Source organism: Haliaeetus albicilla, chromosome 25 (genome assembly GCF_947461875.1).
Source record: "Haliaeetus albicilla chromosome 25, bHalAlb1.1, whole genome shotgun sequence".
Classification (NCBI taxonomy): Eukaryota; Metazoa; Chordata; class Aves; order Accipitriformes; family Accipitridae; genus Haliaeetus; species Haliaeetus albicilla.
Window position 1 is genome coordinate 1,767,308 of NC_091507.1, and position 25,462 is coordinate 1,792,769.

The following is a 25,462-nucleotide window of genomic DNA, read 5'->3' on the forward strand; positions in this document are numbered from 1 at the left end:
GTACTAACAGAGTAAAGAACCATAGCTCTGTGGCATACCCCCAAGATCTGCCTGTAATGGTCTGCTGGAAGAAGAAATGGCATTGAAAACTCCTTCTCATGCCTCTGCACGCTGTCATAAACCAATGCACAATGAAAGGCATTCAGAGCTTTTAAATGATTTTAAGCTTTATTGCATATTGCCCTAAAGATACCTTAGTATGACATGGCATAAGTTTGTTGCCCATGACATTTATTTTAATTTCTACAACATGACAGCTTGCCATAGTGTCTGCAGTGTGATTCAAGAATGGAACAAAGTGCAAACAAATGTTAATGTGCCATATGCAAACAACATTTAAATTTGCTGTTGGCAGCATAATTCGAAGCATTATTCAGGAAACTTCCAGCCATGACCCTTATTAAAAATGTCAGTCTGCAGTGAAGTACTTCCATGTATATGAAAAGAAATAAAGCTGCAGGCTTTTTAGAATTAGCTTTGATTGGGATGTGCTTAAACTTTTTTACTTATTGCTACTGACACCAGTATACACCTTCTAATCTTGACATAACCTACCTTTACTAATAAAGTATTGAAGCATATACTTTATACTGTGAACAAGATGGATTTCATCCATTACAATAGTTTAAGGACCAGAATGTTAATTTGGCTTTTAATTTCAGAATTTCACATCAAAAGTAAGAAATGTTAGCTCAAAAAGAGGGAGACCTACAGTAAGTTTAGCCACAATCCATGTAATCACTTTGTGTTAAAAGGACTTTTTGTCCAGGAAATATCACTTAAACCAACACACTGCTGTAAGATGTCTGACTTCTGATGAAAGTCCATTCCAGGAGAAAACATGTTGCAACTGCAAAATATGTCTTGAAATAGAAGAAGGACCTGCTATGTCAGTGTAGCTAGCAGAACGTATGCTCTTAAATGCTTTCTAATAAGGCTGAAGCCATTCGCTCTGATAACCTCAAATAACAATATAAATTGAGGTCCACAATGTTCAATGTACTGAATGGTAAACTAGTAAGGCAGGTTCCTGGGGAAATTGTCAGAGACGATGATCCAGCAGTTGTAGCCCTCTTTTCACATCTAGCAGCAACGGATAGGTCCCCAAAATGCTCAGCCCTGTCTCTCCTCCGGCAGTGAGGGTATCACCACACCCCTAATATGTATTCTGCTAACTGTAACTGTTGTAATACACTGCACTGGTCAGATACCTCGCTTCTGATGTCATCAAAACAAAAGATTTCAGTCTTGTCAAGGTAGAAGGTAAATGTTAACATTTTTCCCAATGGCTTTTGATGACACTATATAGTGTCAGCACTACATACATATGTGTATGTGTCCTGTGAGCTTGTGTATATGTGTGTGTGTTTGGCCAGGAAACTCTTTCGTCCAAGGTTTTACAATTAGCAATAACAGGGCATATTATCTCTCTTTGGTCAGATTCCTCTAATGTTGTTTTGTTCTACCTAAAAGCAAATGCAGCCAGCACACTTAGTCCCATAAATATTCATCATAGGTGTCTGTATAATGTTTATTCCTAACTAGCTATGCTTATGTGTTCTGTATTCATCGATGTCGTGGCATTATAAATTAGTCTTTAAAATCTGGCAAGTTTTGTATAGTTTGGGTGAGTTTTGTTTGTACTATGGTGGAACTCTAATTACATTTTATGGTTTTTCACTATACTGGTTTCGCTAATGTGATTTTTGTTTTAGGAAAAAGATGGTGAATCAGTGTACAGTATTATCATTCCAGGTAAAAACACAACATTCTAACTAATATACAATCCTCAATTTTTAAGTCTATGGTTGATGAACCCATTTGGATGAATCAGGTCAGCAGAGCTGGACACGAGATGACCTGCATTCATTGATTAAGGAATCTCATGCAAGAGAGATCCTCATAGCTTGCTGAATATGAGATTCTAAAGGTTACCACCAAGTAATCTTAACTTTGCTTTTTTGTTGCCCAGAGAGAGGGGGCGTATCTAAGTACTGTGGAGGAGCGGATGTGAGAACAGCAAGGTGGTTCAGACCTTGATTCCAACACTTGGTGGAAGGAGAAGCTGGGAAGCTGCACAGGCACCTGACACTGCCACCTTCCCACTGACAACGAGCCCAGGACAATTCCATCAGGCTGGGAAAAGTCTCAGAAAAAACCCCAACAACCTCTCAGGTCATTGCAAGTGAAATTCTTCCAGCCCTTGGAGAAATAAAGTGATGAAATTAAGAGCGCAGTATGACTTAAGGACTGATATTACTAGGAAAGTTTTTGGGACATTCAGTCACTGAAAAGCGTCAACAAATCACCACCTCTTTTCAGGAAAGCACTCTGAGAGGAGGTAGATAGCCTCTGAGCACTGAGGCTGGCATGAACAGAAGAGATTTAAACTCAGGAATGAGGGAGAAAGTTGGCAGGTAGTGGTGTAATCGCCATACTTGGTCCTAATATACAGCAAATCAAAATTCAATTCAAATGATGGCAATAAGAGAGCATCAAATCCTAGAGGCTGTACATCCTGAAGAAAGAAACTGGTAGTAGTCAACTGGTCAGAAACGTAGTCAAATGTGCAATCTTCCCAGATGGCTATACATAAAATCTTGTACCTCATCCACACAGGTGCTGGGGTAAAATCAGTGAGAAATACTCGATATTCGTGGCTGGTCTTTCTTTCCCTTACCCCTTTTCCTATTCACAGCAATATCACTTTATGCAACACACGGGGTTGCCTTGCTTGAAACACACAGTCACTCTGGGAGTGTTGTGCCATTCATTTCTCAGGGTTTTTATTCTTACATTTACAACAGCACCACTGCAACCCCTCTTTGCTCATCTTAGTAAGCAGTTCCATTTGCTCTGCCCTTGGGGCCCTCCATGCACCACATCAGGTCTGCCTGATCCCTTCTGCAAACAGCTGCACATCACTCGGCTTTTAGGTACTGAGCAAGGGCTTGAGCAAGCTTTAGATATAGTAGCCTTTGAAGCCTTATGCAGGAATTGGAGGGAGGATCAGCGAAAAGAAAGAACTGTGACCTCCTTCAGATTCTCTCACCATGTGGGCATCAGACCAGAACGTGTATTAGCCTTACAATGTATTGAATTAATTTGTACAATTGCGTCTCCTAATGATCGCATGGTGCTTTATGTACATTGTTCTTGAGATGCCCTAAAGCAACACACAAGTTCTAGCATAATCCATACTTCTAAAGACAGTTTCAAGAGCCTGTAGTGTATCGGCTCTCTATCATTCCAGTTAGGCTGTTAGGAACAGATAGCTGAAGTTGCAGGAGTTCTCTATTGTCTTTCACCCAAGCAATGTACATCAGATCTCACCCTTATATTCTGGCACAAGGCACAAATGCCTTTGATGCCTGTAACTCCCAAGTTTATTAAAATAGATGAAGAATAAAAAATGATTAGCCAAATCACAACTCAGATATCTGGCCGCTGTGACAGAACTCATATCTTATGATATATCGTTTTTCTAAGTAGCATCCTTTCCATTCATCTCTCACGGAGCTCCCCTCGAGACCTGCGGGAGCTGGAGGTGTGGGAAGCTGTCCTCCTCGCTGCAGGTAGGTGAGCAGGTAAGTCCCTTCACCTCTTCAGATGTGGCCCGCAAGGGCTGGAAGACAAGTGACCTGGATCCCTTTCTCGCTGGCCATATTTGTCTTTTGTTCAGACCTTGTACTTCTGGCAAGTGCTGTTGTTTGTTTTTAACATAGCCCAGTCATGCGGGGGGGGGGGGGGGAGAGGGTCTTCCACTGAACTTCACTTTGAACCAACTATTTGTGCACACACCTTTATCTTCAGTTTCTTCCCACAGGTTGTATGAACTGGTGGATTGATCAAGGATCAAAATGGCACTAATTTTTCTCATTGCGGACAGTAAAAGACCCTTGAAACACCCACCTTTTCACCAGAAAAAAAGCAGGAAACAACATTTTGGTTAATGAAGGTGGGGAACAATTAATAGGATTGATGAAAGCAGTGGAAAAATATTTCCTTGGACAGCTGTCTTCGCACCACTTCTCATGAAATATTTCAATACACTTATTTTTGTGGCCATGAAGGAAAAGGTGGACGTCCAAAGCTTTCTGCTCACATTAGAGGATTTGTTGTAAAAAGGCAAAAAATCTCTCTGATTGTCACTTGCTTAGTTCAAGTCAACTGTTTCAAAAAGCCTATTTTTGGATTTCTGATTAAAGCCTCCCTGAAGTTCTTAATCAATCTGAAACTTTCTTTCTTCTTGAGTCGCAATTACTGTTCTCCTTATTCAAAAGAAATTTATTTAAAGTTACTCCACCATTTCAGAAAAAAACAGTCTGAGGTTTTGGAGATCAAATACATGAAGTGAAATCCTGCCTCTCTGCAAGTCGGTGGGAATTCTACTGAGGTACAAAAGTTATCAGAAACAGAGGAATGAACAAGGGTTGTTTGTAACTCATCCCTCAAAGGGATCTGGATGACCCCTCTTCTGAGCCTGCTTTTCAGCCTTCAGCTTCAGGAACAGAGGCTGACACCCTTAGACACAGAATATCTCAAGTCTTTTTAAGTGAACCTGATGGGAAGAGAGCTACCTTCTGAATGCTGTGTCTGAGCATACACAGATATTTGTTATTTCCATTCTAGGTGAATCCCAGACTACCATTAGGTAGTCTGGGATTACAGATTGCACACTTTAGTCTTACTTGGTTCAATTTTTGTTACTTAAACTAAAGTTGTTGCCAAAATAACCTACCATAAAAATTCCTTCATCCTATTTCTGCGTCCCATTATTGCTCTTGTTTATCTCTCTGTTCCCTTCTGAGGAAGATGATGCATTTTATCTCCATTAAATCTGAACAATGACTCAGCCTGCAACAATGAAACAAAGCTAGAAAATTATTTCTGAACACCACTCTCAATAACATATACAATGGAGAGGTCTGTGGTAGCTGTAAGAAGACAAGACCACAGAGAAGCTGATTCACCTGGCAGTCGGAGGACTGGGCTGCTACTGTTTCCAAACTGTTTCCTATTTAACTACAAAATGCTTTCTAAACAAGAAATTCTATCAAAATTAGTTAATACAAACTTTAACACATAGCTAAAAACGGTCTGCTTATGGCATTTTTTTCCATTTCCTTTCCAGCATGCTCTGGGGTTTTGGCCCTTGGTTTCATTATGTTGTTGGGCTGCATGAGTTCATTTTCACTCTTCAAAGGAGAAAGTTTGTCATAAGTGTCAATCAAAAGGTAATTTGAGCTCTTTAAAATATATCCAATTAAATACACACAATGCAGCACCATTTTTTCTTATCATTTCCCTGAATTTCCTCTACCACTCATGAACATTTTTAAACACCTCAAATTATCTTATATTTGGTAATGACTATGACCTTCCCCTTTTGGAGCTACTCCAACAACAGGATCCTAAATCTAATTTGGGTTTCTTGCCTCATTCAAGAGTATTGTAAACAATCAGTTTCTTCTCATGGGAAATCAGCTTAAAAGGAGCAACTGCAGAGAAGTTCCTTTTGGACGTGTAGGAAGGTGTTCTGCAGCAAGAAAACAGTAATCTCACTTTTCTCTTAGCTGGAAGGTAGTGGAGTTTGCAATGCATGAATAAAGTGCTTGTGAAGGCTCAGCCAAGCGAACTCATATTCTCGCCTTCACAGTTATGGCTGTGTCTGAAGGAAAACAGGTCAGCTCCCTCACTTCCTCTGGCAGGTGAACAACTTGTGCCATCTTTTTTTCTGTGGTTTGTTTGGAAATCAAAAGGAACAGTTTTCGGAGAGGAAGCTGGTCACGTATGCATTAATCATAGCCATTTGTGGGGGAATCGCCTCTGAGGCCATACAAGGGAAGAAAAAGCAAGCCCCTGCTTCGGGAAGCAAGCCCTTAGGGAGATACCGCAAGGACAAGTCAAGGCAAACCTCACGTTGCCTTGCTGGTGAGGGTAGGCTGAGGAAGACCTTGCTCCAATGCATACCAGCAGTGGGATGTGCAGGAAGCTACGTAGGGCAAGACTTTTCAGAGTATTCCAGCACACAAAGATGTAATCATGGACCACTGGGATTTTCCAAAGCGTTGGAGCGACTCAGGTGCTTTACATCCGCTTACTGGAAATTCCTATCTGGTTCTTCTGGTGCTTCGGAGCTTACAAGTCTGGCTGATCAACTGAGCATTACATACCGATAAATGACCAGAGCTAAGTGGGAAAGAGATGGCCCTAGAAACCTTCCTTAGATGTAAAGCCAAGTTACAGGCCAAACGGCAGCAGCAGCAGGGCAGCTCTCTTGGCCAGGTGCCTCCTCTGAGCCCATTGCCACAACCTTTGTGTGCTGTGGCAGGTGAGAAGACAGGTTGAGAGAATTTGAAGAAGTACTTTCAGTCCCTGCAGGGAGTGAGGGGAGGGCACAGCACCAGAAGAAATGTAGGTCTTGAGTAGGTATCAGCAACTTACAAGTTAAAAATTGAAGCTAAATTAAACTGGAAAGCTTAGTATACCTCTCTAGGCTCAAGAGGTCTGGGCATCCTACTCTTTCACACATCACACGCAAGCGTAGTCACATACCTTCTAATATTGAACAGAGCATACCTAAGTGGTGACAGCCTCATTTTTTATCACCTGCACATAATTTTTTCATTCACTCTTTCGTATTTCTATTATGTCACTCTTGCTCACCTTTGTTTTACCCTTTGGCTTCCAACCATGTTTTTTTGTCAGTACCGTAAAACAGCCAGAAGACCCTAAGCTTAGAATAGTGTAGTAAATAGTATTAACTTTAGGGCTGGTGAAATGATGATTCAAAACAAGTTCTCTGGGAGCAAGAAGAGGTGTATTGTCTGCCATCATCATAACTGATAACTACTGTCCCCTCAAAACTCCTGACTCCTGAGTGGGATCCCACCACATTACGCCCCATGGAGTCCCCTTCCTGCCATCCTGCACCAACCGCAATGGAGCACCCTACAGCACTGCTGGGAAACCACAGAGATCCACTTTTCACTTCGACTTCAAAATACCCTAATACCTTTAATCCATCACAGCTGCAGCCTTGAACTCAGAGCAAGTCAGGAAATGTCCCAGGTATTCTCATTTTTTAAGAGAATTTAATTTTGTTCTTTTTCTTTTTTTTTCTTAAGTGTTTGAAGGTGCCCTTGTAATTGTGCGTGGTCACATATAACCATAGTTTCACTATTACTGTGGTTTCATATTACCATTAATCAATGCAACACATATTAACTAAGTACTTCATTCTTCTCTTGCATGATTTATTAGGTCTTCCTTCATTAATGTGTTTGATCAGAAAACTAATTAAACAATGAACTGTGGCAGCAACACATACTTTGCATCAATTATTAAAAGCAGGTTTCTTGGAATAAAAATGTGGTAATGAATACTTGAGTTACTATGGGTTACACTTTATTTCAAATTATCTGAACTGTTATTAGCACTAATCCTTGGCTTTCCCATTTATGAGCAAACTAGATATGACAGTGTTAAAGACAAGCATACTAAGCTTGTTTCCAGCACTGATACTTTAAATATTGGCAAATAAGGAGTGAGATCCTAGACTTGAATTACTATACAGGTATGTTCTATATATCAACATCTGCTTTTCTGAAACAATGTAAGGCCTCATTTGTCATCTTCATTACCAGTCGCTGAGTATACTCGTACCATATCTGGAACTTGCTATGTTGAACACAAAGATATTAGTAATGTATCCATGAATAAAGCAAGATTTAGCTCCCCTACATAGAATTCTAACCCAACAAATTTCAAAGCTACTTGCTTACTTGCTCTTCAAAATGCATTCTTCCTGCACCGTTGTGGTTCATTTTCCCATGGTTTATTCAGCCTGGTTCATGCCAGTCAGATTACCCATGCTGTTAGTTATTCAGATTTTACAGACAGCAGAGCCGCTCGCCTGCCTGAGACTCATGCTACTCACATTCCACTTTCATATACTGAGAATTACACTCATGGGGCATAGTCCGTATTTGTTTCTCTCACAGTTATTTCTGAGGAGAGTCTCTCATATAGTTGTGTAGTGGAAGAATAAAAAAATAAGTAACCATCCCATACCCGTAAAGGGGGAAGCAGTCAGTACCACTTTTCATTAAATGCCACACTGCTGTTTAAAGCTCCCCCTCCCTATCATAATTGGGGATTGAGACAATAATCCAGCAACCACTTTATCTCATAAGTTTGATGGATTCCTCAAACCTGGGACCCAGATTGTTTTGAGAAATATTGCATCCCTAGAACCATGCATTCATACTGGCCTTATGAAAATGTACAATTTTGAGAAGTTTCCCCTTTTTCCCTTGTTCATCACACTCTAGCTTCAGCCTTCTGCACCATCATAAAATACTTGGAATGAATTTCCTCAGTGACAGTTTCAGATATTGCTCAGATCATCTCCCAGATGTGGCCAGCCATGAGCTGATTAACTTCTCGACCAGCAGGACATTTGGAGGAATACATTTCTGTAATGGTTTTTAGCTTGTGCCAGGGGAAGTGAATATTTCCATGAGTGGGAGTTTACCGCCTTTCCTGAAATCAGTTTACAGCATACTGTTGCCATCTGACTTACAAAAGGCACGCTCGCTTCCATCTGGATGAGTTAGTAAGTTATCTGCCTGCACCTATCCTTCACTTCTAGCTGACAGCCACACATTATGCAAATCCCTATGCTCTGATGGAGAACAAAGATGAGCAATAAGAAATCAGAGGTTTTCATAATCAGTGTACTTTTCTTTAAAGTTCTGTGTTCCTGAACAGACCTCCACCTTCCTCACTGCAGTCAGGTGAGCGTAGCAATGATCCTCCTCTAAATAACTACTTGCTGTCTTACTAGCTCCTACTTTCCTTTCTTAAATTGGTGTCTTGCTAACAGGAAGGTGCATCTGACTTCTTTCTGCCTTATGCAGAAGCCAGAGCACACATACCCCACACATGCAAGAAGTACAGAAAAGCCCATACCTGCTTCTGTATGTGCTAAAAAGAAATGGGCTGTCATTATGAATAAGGGAAGGATTTTGGCTTGAAATTGTTTTGAAATTCATTGATGCATTTTGGTGCTACTCCCATAATAGTTAAGCTTTTTTCCATTATGAATTTACAAATATGTATATTCTACACATATTTTCAGGATCGCATGAAAATTTTCACAGGGTGCAATCAATAACACAGCTCAGCCAATTTTCATTACACTAGAAACAGGCTTTTATGCAGGATTCTCTAAGAGATTTTGCTACATTAGACTACAGAGTGCAAGTACCAGGATGCTTTGGAGAATTCTAATGTTGTACTATAACATGCGTAACATTTATGTTACATGCTGCCAGATAAAAACACTGTTTCAGATAGAAAGATTCACTTTAATCAACCTAACTCAGAGAATCCTCAATCTGCGGTGTGGTAAATGTATTATACAAGCTTTTGCAGGTCGACCAGAGCTTGCTACAGCCTCACAGCTCCCTGGTTTTGCATATTCTAGGAGCTGTCATTAACTGTGATATAGATAAAAGGACACTATTATTTATCTGTAGGGGGAAAACCAAAACAAAACAGTACAACTCAAAAAAGCCCTAACCTTCCTGCATGCAAAACACACAATCCTTTTACTCAAGCAAAGATAATTTAAGGACAGCGTTAGCCTTTATCTGAGATAAAGACTTAAACGGCAAGCTGCTATGAAAAATTAACTCTGATAAGTAGGCAGACATGCCTCTACCTGACCCACAGCACTCTCACTTGTTTCACCTTCCCCACGATTTGCTGTGACGCTAACTAACCCTCTTGTTCCGCGTTATCAGCTCCCAACCTTGGGCTGAGCTTTCAGGCTCTCATGCCTTTTGAACACCGTTGGCGTCATACTTCAAAAAGTTGCCTTCTGTTATCTCAGGCACTTTGTGAAAGTCTGATCGTGGATGTTTTTCCCAAGTGGGTGTTGGAAATTGAATGCTTTGTTTTATCATGTGCCAGCTTAGCTACAGCACACACTGTCTGTGCAGCTCTCGGAAAGGGATTTTAGCTTGTTAGGCACTTTAGAGCTCATTCGGAGCTCAGAGGCCACAGATCTGCTCACTGTCCTACAGCACGTGTTTCTGTTAGGGGCAATGCTGGAGTCCCCTTTAGGTGACATTTATGTATTTATGCCTTTACTGCTATGCCCATGTTGCCTTTACTGCAATTCCAGGCATGGACCTTCAGAGCCAAAGCAATTTTACATTGTCCTCATATTGTCCAACCTTACTGAACTGTTAAAGCTCACAAAGTGCTTCTAGCTGCCTTGGGATATGGCAGAACAAAGTGAACAGTGTTTCAAGGGAAAATCTAATGCTGAATATTTAGTGCCCTTTTTAGGATTTGGCAACAAATTCCCAAGCTACAGATGGGATGATGAATGACTTTATACGGAAAAAAACAGTCACTTCAGAGAAGACCACATGTAGGGGTCAGGTCGTGGCAGAACGCTTCTGCCATGCCAGTTGCCCCAGCAGAACATCTGCTCCAGAAGCTTATCTCCATGGGAGCATTTTCCTTTTCAAGCTGTTTTAACCCAGTAGGTTTTTGTCTTAGATTTTGTACCTCTGCCAGTACCCAAGCTGACCATGCAAGACCTGAGCACCCAAAGCCACTAGAACAGATGATTTATCCTTCTGTTGCCCCAAAGAAAAGTCTCCAACTTGCTGATAGAAAACCACAAATGGAATGTGGTTTACATTTCTAATTGCATTTTGCTAATTACTGCAGCAAATTGAAGCCGTATGGCTGGTGAAATGGAGGAAAGAGGAGTTTTAAGACCCATTCACAATGAGGAGTGGTTGGAGAGAGATCTCTTAAAATGAAAGAGCAGAAGCTGCTAGTTTGCAAGGCGTTGCTTTCAGACAACTGCTTGATAAGTCCTTTTTTTCCCCATAGTGTTTGCTGAGGAGGTTTTAAATTATGGTGTTTCTGCCAGTGATAACTCATCTCCTCACCCATGGAGGAGGCTATCTGGTTTCTCTTTAGGTATGTGATATCCCTCCAGGGTGTCAAATTATCTGTGCAGCTGAAGATCCATGGATCTCAGCGATCTCCCATACCCTTCCTCCACTCTATGTAGCAGGAATGGAAGTGTCTGCACACTGTTTACTGCTTACCTGTTAGGCTAATGCCTTGTCTCTGAACACAGGCGGCTCAAAACTACAGTAGACTTGCTGCTTCTCAGAGTTACTCATGTAGCAATCTGGCCCTCAGTTTGCATCAGGGTGGCAGAGCCAATGTCTGTACTTTTTTTTCCCTCTGGTACAAAGTACTGCTTGTGCACAGACAGACAGCCTTCTGTCACTACGCAGAAGACATCCAGGCTCAATTAAAAACAACCAAAAAAAAAACCTCCCAGTTTTACATGGCACAGAGTTATTTGCAGGAACATGAAGATCCCATAGATATAACCGAGCTGCTGTATGTTGATATTTCAGTCTTCAAAGAGCTCTTCTTCCTTCTATATTGAGCCACTGTTATTGTGAAATCCCATGCTGGGAAGCTTTAGATGGATTACTTATGCCTTTCCAATCTCCCTTTAGTTCCCCCACCCTCATGTACTACAGGAGGGAAAAATTGTGCCAGTTTGGGTGGTTGATTAGGGGTTTTTTTAAAGGATTGAAAAAATAATGTTCTCCAAGAGCATTTTCTCACACACTGAATTATCCTGAAGCGTTTGTACTGCAAACATGACTCTAATTAGACTTCACACTTTTCAAGTCATTACCTCTCCATCAGCTACTCAAGCATCATTGAAGGCAGAAGGCAGATGTTGCTGGGTGGTGCCTGCATTCTTGAACCCAGACTTGATCCCATCCTTCTTACCATGGTTCAATCAAGAGTAATGTGTGCTTTTGTCTCTCAAGTAAAAGTGCCAACTTTCATCCTAATGAGCAGTGTCAACACTCAAGCAAGTTTTTTTTCATGCAGACCATTTTATCAGCCATTTTTCAAAATGGAAAACAAATGAAAGCAAAGCCTAGCACTCAAAAGTGAGTGTTATAGAAGGACATATTAGACTAGAAGTAAACTCAGAAACCCAGAACAGTTTCTAAAGCCAAACATACTTTACTTGACCCAAACCAATCAACCCCCTTTCCCTGTCATTTCTGTGCACTTCTGTAACGTGCTCAGAGGGTTGTGTATCCAAAAACACATATAAGTAAAATATGCATAATGTCATCACAAAGCTGTTGGAATTATTTAGAGAACAGAGAATGAAAGGCCAAACTAAAGAGGACGCGGTCTAGGCTGTGGAAACTGAAGTGTGAAGAATTTTAGGTAGATATCCACTGCAGGAAGAAACCTGGCCCCTGAGAACTGATCTTTCACCCTGCTGTTAATTTCTGAGGCTGACAACACCAAAAAGACACTTGTGTATTTTCTGGACCCGGTGGGTCTGACTGGAGTACCGTCTTTTCTGTCTGGTCCTAGGCAGGGTGATCACATTTCCATCCCAATTTACTGGCTACACATGAAACAACAAAGACGATCGATGAACTGCACTTACTACCCCCAGCAGCTGAGAAGAAGAGGGCCACAGGGAAGACAGAGATATTTTGCCAAGAGGTGTTTTAGGTCTGGGTAAGAAAAACACGTGAACGCAGAGTGCCTGTGCCCGACAGCGACGCAGCAGCCCGCAGCCGCCTGGCTCGGTGTGCGAGGGCAGGTCCAGCACTCCTCCTCCTCCTCCTCCTCCTCATCATCATCATCAGCAGCAGCAGCAGCAGGCTGTACGCTTCTGCAGCCCTACATGCACCTGCAGCACGCCAGATGTGCAAAGGCTGCTCGCCCAGAAGACTGTGATGCAAAACTCAAAAATGAACCTGCAAACAGCACGCAGCTAAAATATTTCTTTCATGTTACCATCAAATGGGCTCTGCTGAGCAATAGTTGAAAGGACAAGCCTGCTGAAATAGGCAACTGATCCCAAGCTTGCTGCTCGAAATGTTTTAATATGTGCCTCCTTCTAGATTCTTTCTGCTCATTTTGGAAGAATTTGCATCACACAAACCCCCAGTATTTTCTTTGTAAGTGTAGTGTAATTTTGCTTGGGTATATGGGAGCGTATAGCTTTGTCTCTGCTACTGTATTTCATAGAGTTTGGATGACTAAAAAAATTAAAAGTAAATGTAAAGTGTCTGAAAGCACTTGCCCAAATTATAGGTTTTTTCAGTACCTTTTTCTCATACTTTAGGGAAAAATATTGCTTATCTAAAATTTGCTCAGACAATTAACTTCAGTTATCCTCACCAGGTACTTCGAATAGTTCACTAGGTTCTTCTAATATGTACTTCAAATTTTCTTTAAAATCTCAAACTCAGAGAACTAATTGCAAACATTCCAGGCATCTCTTCACATTCAATGTTCAAGAAATCTCTGCTTCTTCTGAGTGTTGTACTGCAAATATACCCCTCAAAGAAAGAAAGGTCAGCAGGTGCTTATGGTATTGTCAGTTCTACAAGGTTAAGTGCTGAAGTCTGAACATAAGCAGTAGCAGGAAAAAAAGTAAAAAAAAAAATGGAATATTTTCCTTGCTACTTTCTTTGTTTGTACCTCTACATTTTTCACAGCCTCTCATATATTAATCTTTTTGGCTCTGTCCATTCCTTTTGTAATTATATTACAGTTACTGTAACTATAAATAATTTTATAACTTACCAAAAAGCAATGCAAACACAGATTAAGAATAAAAGTTTCCAATGAAATGCAGCATCAAGAATTTCTCATGCAGGCTACTGCCAAAGGTAATTCTGAAGGCTCTTTTGTCAGTAAATGCTTCACAGCATAATAAAATGAGATTGTTTAAGGCAGGCAGTCACAGGCTGTAAAGGCTATCACAGATAAAACAGTGACATTTAAAGAGGCTTCAGAAGTTCTGTAAGTGCAACCTGTATCTAAGTTGAGGCATTATGTCTTAAACTTGCAACTGTATGTTTTAATATTTTGCTTCAATGTGACATTAACTCCCTTTGGCATCTTTTGAAATCATAAATCCATACAAATCAAAAGTTTAAATATTGTCAAGATAAATGAAACTGTAGTGATGTGCCTGGAGGGACTCTTAAGGTCTTTGATTCCATTTAGAAACTCTGTCACCAAGCTGAGGAGAGGTTGGCATGATTTTCTTGCTTCTGATGGAGATAGCTCAGTGCTGAATACTGCCAGAACTGAAGCTGCCGGAACGGGAAAGGCACTGCTGAGTTTACTGCCCTGGTTAGCTCAGTGTATATCATTCTTCACCCCACTCATCTCAGCTGCTTTATATTATTTGAATATGAGCAGTTCTGCGCAAGACAACAGGAAAACAAATGAAAAACCTAAGGTGGGTATCTCCATATTGTCCCCACAGTTTCGGTTTCCCCTGTACCAAGTGACTACCTCATAGCACTCAACAGGCTCAGCCTTTCCTACCTTGTTACTGGTCAGTGACCAGTTGGAGGAGCTTGCTGCTGAACTGGAAACGCTGCCTCCTGTTCAGCCTGCAGGATTTCCCCTGTCAACAGATCAAAAACCTAGATTCTGAACTGCAGCTGTTCCTTCCCTGAAATGCCAAGTTTTTTGTTTCAATTTATTTCTATGAAAAGGTGGGACATCTAAGGAAAACATCTTCATAAAGAGAAAAAAAAAACAAAGCAGGGAGGGATTACTAACAGCTCCAAAGTCAGGCTCTTGTTCTAAGTGTGAATGGTGTGGGGAAAAAAGCTGCCTTCTTACTTATATGTAAAATACTTTATAAACTTTTCATGCTATATTGACAATTAATTAATACAATTAATAATGACACATTGACAAGTCTACTGCTTTGAATGTCTTAAAGAGTTTGCAGCTTCATTCATGTGCCACTGTACTCAAGGGACACCAAACAGATTTGTAACAGGTCATTAAATATTGTTGATTTTAAATGTAGATCAAACGGAACTGTCCTGCTCTGAGATAAGAAGTTCTAGGGTCTTGAAGGAGATACAGAGTTTTCTCTCTTGTATGGACCCCCTCACAGTATTAAAAAGGATGGGGCAGCACACAGGTGTGCACACACACGCACATACATCCATATACAACTGCATGCATATTCTCTTCTGGATGTGAGACCTGAATTAAAAGAGAGGGAACTGTGAGTGAGAGTGAGAGCGCGTGAGAGTCTCCATCCTTGGAGATATTCAAAAGTCATCTGGACATGGTCTTGGACAACTGGCTGTAGGTGGCCCTGCTTGAGCACGGGGGTTGGACCAGATGACCTGCAGAGGTCCCTTCTTACCTCAGCCATCCTGTGACTCTGTGATTGTGTGACGTCTACAACTAGGAATAATAACAGTAAAAAAAACCACTAAACCCTACTCTGCTGAAATACGAGGTAAAAATCAAATTCTGTTTCCTCCTGAGCAGTATTATTAGTTCAGGAACATTAAGAAAAATAAATGCGGCACAAAGAAAAAGTCCGTCTCTCCATTCATCTATCCGGAAAGTGCTCTGACAGCACTTGGCTCAGAACATCAGGGGGGATGTAGGGATGTCGAGATGACTTTTTTGTATTGTCTTTCCTGCCTGTGACCCCAAGTTAGGATCTGTCCCCTACCACAATTTAATGCCTTGGTTTTCTTTCTGCTCTGCTTTTGTGCAAGTGGGAATTGAGTGCTTCGCCCAAGCTGAGATGTCAGCCTTCCCATAGCTGCTGTGTACTTCAGAGGAGTCTGCTGACTGCCAGTCACTGCCTTCAGTTATGCCTTATTTTGATGCCATAATTGTCTCATGAAATACTAAGGTCTACAGCGCAGAAGTAAAACTATTCTTTTTCAAGAACAACTACATTTCTTCAAGTGAGTTTAAAAGGTACTCAGGATCTGTCCACACCTTCAATAACCAAAAGGTCAACTGGCAACTTACTAACTCCAAGAAGAAAATAATCTTAAACTGAAACAGGAAGATCCTCTGAGGGTGTCCTTGCAAATATCATGAAGTTTATGGCACACAGCCATTAGAGCTGAAGGCTATGTAAACTTTAAGTGAACTCACCTGTAAACTAGGACTTTGTTAGCATGTCTCTTGGGCATAAGTACTAAATATTCATGCTTTACTGCCCCACAAAAGAAAGGAAAAAAAAGCATCTGCAGGAAAAGCAGGTGAGCAAAAATAAGCAAAGGGCAGAATGGTGCACCAGTGGTGCAGACAGCTGCTTGTGTTAAAGCATCACAGAGAAAAAGGTCATGAGTGAGAACAAGGTCCCTCAGCCCCGCCACCAAATTCAGCCTTATGCATCAGCATGTCGGAAATAAGATGTTTCCTTTATCTTGCTTACGGTACCTAAAGGTTAGAGGCTAATCAAAACTGTGTAACAGAAGTGGCTGGTTGAGTACAGTGTGTAGGGATGACCAAGCCTACCAGAGCTGTGATTCATCGAATTCAACACCCTATTTCAAAGAATGGTGAATGCCACATGTTTCAGAGAACACTACAAAAACAGTCTGTCATGGGCAATTAAGGAAATTACTTCTTCATGGAGGGAATCATCTTTAAGGCCCTGGGTCTTAATCAACAGAACCAAGGATTGATCAGTGAATCCAGTCCCTTGCTATTTTAAGCAACCACATCTGGTAATGCCCTTCAGAAAGCTAAGCCCTGAAGTGTGAAAGTTTCCCTCATTACTCTAAGTGGATCTGTCTCCAGTGTAACTATGATACATCTACACATCTCTTTTTCAGCCTTAAATTCCTCACATCACTAATGTTATATGACAAAATGCAGCATAGGCTAATATCTTGTATTTGTTGGCAGGCTTTAATTCTACAACCTTTCAAAGCAGCAGGAGCAGAGTTCAGCTCAGGTTCAGACACCAAATGTAGATGCCTTAAATTTGAGGGCTGAGCTCCTGCTGACCCCAATAGTGAAGTTAAACATGGACAAAATACAATGTAAAGTAATGGGAGGGACAGAAGCTGTATTTCAAGGACCCATTTTGAACCTGGTCTAAGCCAAGACATTTGACTTCAGAACTCAGAAAGGCCAAATCCACCCACAGAGTTAAGATACCTAAGCTGGGCTGAGAGGAATAACTCATAAGCCACTGCAACCAGTTTACTTCTGATTTTTCTCAAACGCTAACCAGTTGCCTCAACCACCTCTTGGTGTCCTTTTCTCAAATTGGCATTTTGGAACAGAGTAAAGTTTTTGAGTAGAGTTTATCATATGCCACAACATTTTCCATGCATTGCCTATGGATGCAAACGTGCTGTTGGTGTGCCTGAGCCCAGCACTTGGGGAACCTGGATGATGTTTAAGCTGTGGGTGATTCCTTACTGAGTGGCTGCCACTCACACAAAGTTTGGCAACATTTCTGTTAGCAACTCAGATGACCGAAGAAGAGAGATTTAGCTTCTGTTGCAAGCTCTGCTTATTGGAAACACTTAGAAGTTTAAAATTAGGAAATTATAGCTAATTTCTAATGCATGTGCTTGACGTGGGTTATTTTATATTAAATGTTTGACACATTTAAGACTGAAAAATATGTTGGCTGAACTTTTCTTGATTTATAAGTCTCAGAGTTATGAAAATAATGATTACAGGGCCTGAAGTGCTTATTTTTAAGTTTTTCTATTTATTCAAACACAACTATTAGACAATCTTTTAGACACTCAGAGAACTCATTTGATTACACTCAGTTTATTTTAGAAATTTTTGCACTGAGCAGTCTGAAAGTAATAAATCATTAAAAAAATAAAGTTTAGAGAAGAAGCTAGAACCGATAATTAAATCTCTGAGTGTAAATTCCTATCTTCCATCGTATGTATGTGTGCCCTATACAACCCCATAATTCCTGAGAAGGGATTGCCTTGAATAGTACATTATAACGATGAGAGAGGTTTTAAAAGGTGAGTGGATGGAGGGACTGGTGAGAAGAGAGTAACAAGCTGTCTTGCGGGTCTGGAGTTTAAAAAGGTGATGAATGTATCAACCTGCACAGGTGTGTGGGTTGAAAATTTCTGATGACACTGTTTTCATACCCAGTGGGGTTTTGATAGTATGTACATTTTCCACTTAATTGAGAAATTATAGCAATACTGACTTGACTTGGAAATACCATTCTTCTAGTTCACAGAAGTTGTACTTCAGTCACCTCCTCTCCTAGTTCTGCCCTGCTGGCTACCTTCACTGGCTCAACTTCAACTTCAGGCCATTGACATCCATGATGAAAAAGGCCTTCTTCTCCCCAGAAAAGTGACTCTTGCTTCTGGCTATATGTAGTATAACCAGAAGAGTCATCTACAGAGGAATGGAAATTTAAGGTAACCAAACTACAGCCTCCATGAGACATCACGGTATTACATTGTATTTGAGGAGACAGAAGCTCTTAGCATGATTTTTTTTCTCCCCAAAAATATTTAAATTTCTGCTTGAAAAAACATCAGCACTTTAAAATCCATTTTATTTTGGCAACAGCTTGAAATGTATATGAACGCTAATAGAAGTGATATGTGTAGCCCAACATCAGACAAGTGCAGTAGTCACGCAGGTTTGTAAGTGCACCTTTTCTACACAAGGAACAGAACAAGGGGCGGCTCTAAATATCTAAAAGCAGCAATTAATGAACACTTGTCCAAAGAACAGAGCTATAGCTATTGCAGCTATGTTGTAGCTATGTGTTGGAATAACACATAGCTCTAATAGCCCTGCCTCCAAGTAGCATCAAACCAACCAAGAAGAAACAAACTTTTCTGGCATTCACAGTCAGCCACCATGAGCACGTGTACATCCAGGGACCTAGACAGATTTAGTCAAAGGGCTGAAGAGAGCATCCTCGCAACCAGCAGATGGGCATTACACAGCTACGAGTGGAACTGGGCTGTGAGCTCGCACTTCTTTCACAGCTACAATGAGCTCCAGTCACTAGCAAGCTCTGCTGGGCTTACGCTCCTCCAGAAGCGCAGAGCAGCCATCAGCCATGGTTAACGAAACAGGTCTGCAGTTGTTTGGCATCACCAGAATCATGTGAAGACACAGATTGAACATGGGAATCAGCCCCAACAACTTACCATTCTCACACTGTAGCAAAGAGTATAATCGCTTTATTTGTATGTGCTTACAAAAGGTTACATTTCTTGCCCTTTGTTGAAGAAAAGCATAATAAAGAAAACACACAGGCCCAGCTGGGGGCCCGGGAGCACCACTTAGTTATTAGGCAAAACCCATGAGATGCACCTGGCTGCTCTGGCAAGTTTCTGATGGCTTCTTAAACACAGAGCAAAGCAAGAGCCAACAGAGGGACTGAACCCTCTAAAGGAAGGCTCTTCCATTGCTATGCATTACATACAAAAATGAGGAGGAGTGGGACTAGATTTTTCTCCCTCTCAGTCAGGATCCGGTCCCAAACTGACACAGCAGAGTTTTAAAGCCATTTCTGTTTACAAGCCCTGAAGACTTGGGGCTTACAGCAATCGAAGGGACATACATAACAAAAGTAACAACGGTGTCACAGCTATAATATCTGTCTGTTCCTCTGGAAGATGGACAATTTTCTCAGCACAGAAACATCAAACTTGCAACCTCAGTTCACTGCAACCTTATGATCTCTTGGTTCATAAACCTGCCACTATGGCTTACTTCCATAAACTCAGATTGAAATTGCTTTAGCGCAATCATGTCTGGTCTATTAACTCACAAATTGTCTTGATCCTTTGAAGATGGCAGCAGTTGCATATCCTCAACAGAGAACAGTAAAATAAAAAAAATCCTTTCTCTTTCTTCTTGCACACAAAATATGTTAACATACGGCACAGTATCTGATCTGAACTCTGCAGCTGAGGGAAGGAAATCTGTGTTTGGTCTGTTTGGTAAATAAACCCAGAGCATGGCTGAGTCACAGGGACAGGTTTATAAGTCAACAGATCATAAGGGTTCAGGGAACAGAGGTGCCAAGTCTGATGATTACCTGATGAGAAAATTGCTTATGGATAAAGAATTTAAATTTGCTTTAAGTGAATGTTTAGGCAAGTAAGCTTCATTTTCCATAAATGCTTATGACAGAAAAAAAATTAATCACATATATCTTACAGAAAGGGAAAACAAAAAAGATTATGAGGGGTTTTCTTTGAAATTACAAGTTAAGAACCAAAAGCCCTCCTAGTAAATACTGTGGTAAGTTTATTTTCTTAAGTAGTTACCCAAGACCTTCTTGAAGGTACACAGGAGGCAAATAAAGGAGTTTACATACACCTACACAGACCATTCAGCCACTGTAACACAGAAGAAATCAAGACATTATTCTCTCTCTGTATTTTTAAATGCAAGTGCAATATTCACAATAGCAAACAAAGAGCGAGAGAGAAAAATGACAAGCACAACATGGAAAATGAGATGAAAAGATTCACCACAAATAATACCAGAATAACATTTTTGGAAAGGTTTTCCTCATCGCAGTTTCCAGAAGAGAAACAAAACTGGCCTACGCTCTCTCCTCCAGACTGATTGCTGTTGCTTGCTCCTGATATAACTTCTTTCCCATATATAGCACTCGTAAAGAGAAATAAATCCTCCCTCTTGCTCCACAGGCCTGCAGACATTTTTACAGTCGGCTCAACGCAGAGGAGAAATAGGAGGTTTTCTCCTGTGACACGCGAGCTTGCTGTCCTGCCCTCTTCCCCCCGGCAGGCGGCTGAAGCCGGGCTGCTCTTCTCTCGCACAAGACAGCGCACAAACGCCAGCACACAAAAACCTCCTTTTCACCCTCCTCACACAAAAACCTCCTCTTCACCCTCACACAAAATCCTCTCGCACCCGCTCCTTGAGGGCAATCGCTGGGGCGGCTCGCGGCTTGCAAGGCTGCCTGCCAGCAGACCAGCAGACCAGAGCTCTACTGGGATCTCTGGACATCCGAGCAGAAAGACAAGGCTCCAAGCACCAATGTGGAATAAACCTTCCCGGAGCAGCTCGTCCAGCAAGCAGGCTAGTTATTTCAAAGTGTAAGAAATGACAAAAAGTTGTTCGCTGGAAAACAAACATTAAAAAGCTACAGACAGACATTAAAAGGTTAGATGTACCCATTTGTGGACCATTCTGTATGACTTTTAAGAATAATATGTGCTCGCAGCTTTTCAAAAATAGGAAATATGACTAGTCAAATGTTCACTCATTCATTTTTCCATGGTCACTGTTTGTTTTCTTGACTGAGAATCTGACAATGGTGTGTGACGTAATGTTCCTCCTTATATGTCTTGGAGATTAAATTTTTTAAAGGAATATTAAAAACAACTTTTAAAAAAAAATAAAATATTTTGTTTGTTTGTTTCTCCAGTTGAAATTCCCCCAAAATACTGGGCTTGAAGTTCCACTGCAATCAAACTCAAAAAAGACTTCATGGATAAAATCACTACACCTTTAGGGACATCTATTGGCATAGCAGTCACTTAACTTACATCAGCTGAAGGCAGAAGTAATAAACTGTGTAGTGGCTAACTTAAACTGAAGCAAGCTTTGTCATCATACAGAATAAGAAATAACTTTCTTATTTTTTTGAGTCCTCTTCTTTAGTTGTATTTTCTTCTCTCCCAAAGCTTCGTACCAAAAAAGACGGAGCCTGTGATACTGGATATCTGGTGTCATTCCTCTCAGCACTTGCTAGAGTTTTCCTAGCATCTCCCAGTTGCTTCTTCCTGACTGTATTCATTAGCTGCCTTCAAAGCATTTCCACAGACCTCCATTCTCAGCAGGATCTAAGAGTTCTTACACAGCCTCCACTGTGCACTGGCAAAATCTGCTCAGGATTGTCATCACCAATTTGTGTGAGCAGCTTTGCTTCATATATTTCTTCGACAGTTTTGAAACTTGAACAGTAACTTTGGTTTATTCAGCATACACTCATGATTAGTTCCCACCTGGTTCTTTTTTGCCTCTCATTTCCAAGTGGAAAATAGTCACTCAGAGACACTCTTTGGTCTAATTTAAGAGTCAGGCTCTTCCAAATCACCTAGAGGAGTCGCACTGAGTCCAGATGAGCCTGACTTGAAGGAGAAGACCTTCCAGTTTTCTTCCAACTCCTTCCCAAATTTATTCTGCATTCTTGATTGTTTAAATCTGAATATTGACTGATTAATACCACTGTGCCAGGGCTGAGTCCCTAGCTCACCAGCAAGATGCTCAACCTCCATGTGACACCCTAAACTTTCCCAGCCAGTCGGCCTTCCAGCGCACGGTCAGACCAGCCGTCCCCACAAAGGAGAAGGCTCACGCAACTGCACTGCTGTTCACGTCGGTTTGTACCTGTGTATCTGCTTGCCCAGCTGCGGAAAGCTACCACTAAACTTCTCTCAGGTAGCATTTACTTATGCAAGTACGAGATGGGTTGCAGAGCAAAGTGCCTAGCTGCAGAACCAGGGCTGCCATCTCACTTGTGATGGGAAAGAACATTGCTATGAGATTTTACATGATGGAAGTGTGTGCAGTGTAGCAAAGTTCTTGGAATAAAAGATTTTGAAGAATTTATCAGCCTGTTTTGAGGTATGCTGATGGCAAAGGATTTGACTTGGGGCTACTCATGTCTGACATTGTCTTTGCTTGTGCTGAAACTATTCACACGGAAAGCAGCGTTTTGCCCAGTGTAAGTAACTCACAAAGACAACCAAGACCAGGGTATCTCAGGCTGAATTCCCCTCAGTCCTCTTGCCTCCTTTGAATAAATGGACTTCCTTACACTCTGACAGACTAGGGAGATTAATTCAGAATGTGTGTGCACAGTACACCTGGCAGACACGATAAAGCCTGGCTCAAAGAGCTACGATGAAACAAAGGCATAAATAATACTGGAGAAGGATTTACAAAAGGACAAAATATGGGCAGCCTTTAGAGGTGACGGTAATTACTTAAGTAAATGTCAAAACTCTTCAAAGAAACAAGGGGGGAAATATTCATGAATATTTAAGGCTGAAACATGTGAGCATGTTGATTTGCCATTTGGAAGGTTATGTTCCTGTCTTATCTTCCCTGTGATAGCTACTGGAATGGATATTAAAATTTGTAGCAGGACAAACCTTACTGTTTGAGGGCCTATTGATTCCTAGATGTATTGAAACCAATGGTCTTTTAATTTACTCAGGGCACCTAGAAAAGGTTTATACCATTCCTGAGACTAGCCACAAGGATGAAAACAAGCATGCTTCCCTGGGTACCTGCTTTTGACTGACATTGGAAACAGTTTATGGGCTAGGAAGCTTGGATCTGATTTAATTCAGTCACTCTTCTTAAGTTTTTACCTAACAGTTTACATAACATGTAGCAGCTATAGAAGTTACAGAGCTTAATGCTGCACAACAGAATTATCCAGTGTTTAAATTTTGGTTTTCTGCCCATTTGATTAGTTTATATTTAAGCCATAAATGAGTCCACTCTACCTGAATCCAGAGAGCCACATGTAGAAGTGTGCACTTTTGTTTTGTACTAAGTACCCAGACATTTTGTTCCAGGGAATGAATTACAGCTACCTTGTCTTCTCTGCCATAGGCTGTAGCCTGCAGCATGTTCTTCATGCATGTATATGGACATGGGTAGTTTTCGTCTATGTTTTTCATATTCAGTGAAAGATAGATATGTTACTAATATTCTGCATACATGGGGACATCTCCTTTCTCTGTAGAACCTTAGAGGAACTGAGTACTTCTACATGGCTTCTGCAAAGACTCTGCCAGCTGTAGTAAACAGACTATTGGATGGGCTTACTAAAATTAGAGCATTAACACCTAGTTATTCCATACTACTTATTTTACCTTCTCAGTATAGGGCAAAACTAGGATCCTCCAGGCTGAAAAGCAGCACATTAAGTCCACCTATCATTATTTAGAGTAATAGCACTGTCACCACATTCAAAAGGAATTTAATTCTTCAGCTACATGAAATTACCATTCCTTTCACTCAACTGTCTCAGGCTGTACAGTCACCTCTGAAGAACACATCCAGCTTCATTTGATGAGAACTTCTTGTGCCTCATCCTCTGTGTGTAGAGCCATGCTGCCAGACATCCAGCTCTATAGGTCCCAAGAGCAACTGGTCCAAGGAAACATCAGTCTCAGCTTCCTTAACTGCTGGTGCTAACAAGAATTCTAGTGTTGTTTATTTTTTACCCTTCATCTCACAATCACTTTCAAATGGCAAATTTCTGATAACTTACTTTTTCCACAGAACATATTACAGACTTCCAATAGATTATCCATGTTACATTAATATATATTTATTTATTTTGCTTCTCTCTCAAAAAGTGAAGCTTAGTACTTTAGCAAGATTCAAACCATCTACATTTAAGATCATGTTCACTCATCAGAATTTAATGAGCTTTTCTACTCTCCGATCTATGTATTGATTCCACCAACTCCTAAAGCTTTGTTCACTTTTGCATTTTCTCCCCATTTTTCATAGTAGCAATTAAAAATGTATAAGTCAGGCTTTCTCTGAAATGGGAATATATTAAATTCTTTTTTTTATCATAAGATGAAGCAGAAGAAAGTCTTGGAATACACTGCGCTTGCCATAACAAGCTGTCTTGTAATTTACACCATTCTTAAGAAGCTCTTGTAGTGCAAATACTATTCATGTATTTGCATAATACCTACCACAGTCTAGCCACAGATTTGACGCATGCTGCGAGTAAAGACAAGACACTCATGTTTTCCACACTGGCTATGAAGGTACAGGATAGAAAGATATCTTGCTAGTTTTCACATTAGGAATTAATCTACATTGCAAAAAACTCACATTCAGGTTCTTCCCATCCAGATTAAGAACTCTGTGCTCATTTGCAAGGACGGGTGAAACCTGGGCCTGCTAGCTCTGTTTGGCTTGCAGGTATGTAGACGCTTCAGCTGCCACCCACCTTGATGTCCACCATAGAACTGTGAGCTGTAGAGTGCAAGTATGGGCCACCTCCAGTGCCCACCCAGTCAACAGCACTCACTGAAATGGCAGCTCGTGGTGACTGACCTCATGTTTAGGTGTTGTCCCCAATTTCCCTAGCCTGTCATGACTCAGAGCTGTTATGGTCTGTAGGTACAGACGTAAACTAATTCATTCATGTATTCTGGCCCCAGAAGGATGAGGCAAGCTCCTTGCCCAGGTTCCTCAGAGGTATCCAATTCCTCTGAGAGAAGTTTATAGACAGGACAAAATCGTGTCTGTCTCTCCCAGGATCTGTGATCCTCTTCGACAGAAACACTGGGGCTCAAATGGAGATCAGTATTGATCACAGCCCAAGACACCTCAAGAAAGCCAAGCGGGATACTTCACTCACCCTCTGTGGTCTAACATGTCTTAGTCCTAATAATAGGGGCGTTGCACTCACGAGGATGAACTCATGTGGTCAGTGAAGGGCAGGATGGCACAGCTAGTAATGGAAGGAGGTGCTTTTCAAAACAACCAGCCCACCTCCTGGACGGTTCCATCCTGAATCTCAAGGAAGATGGAC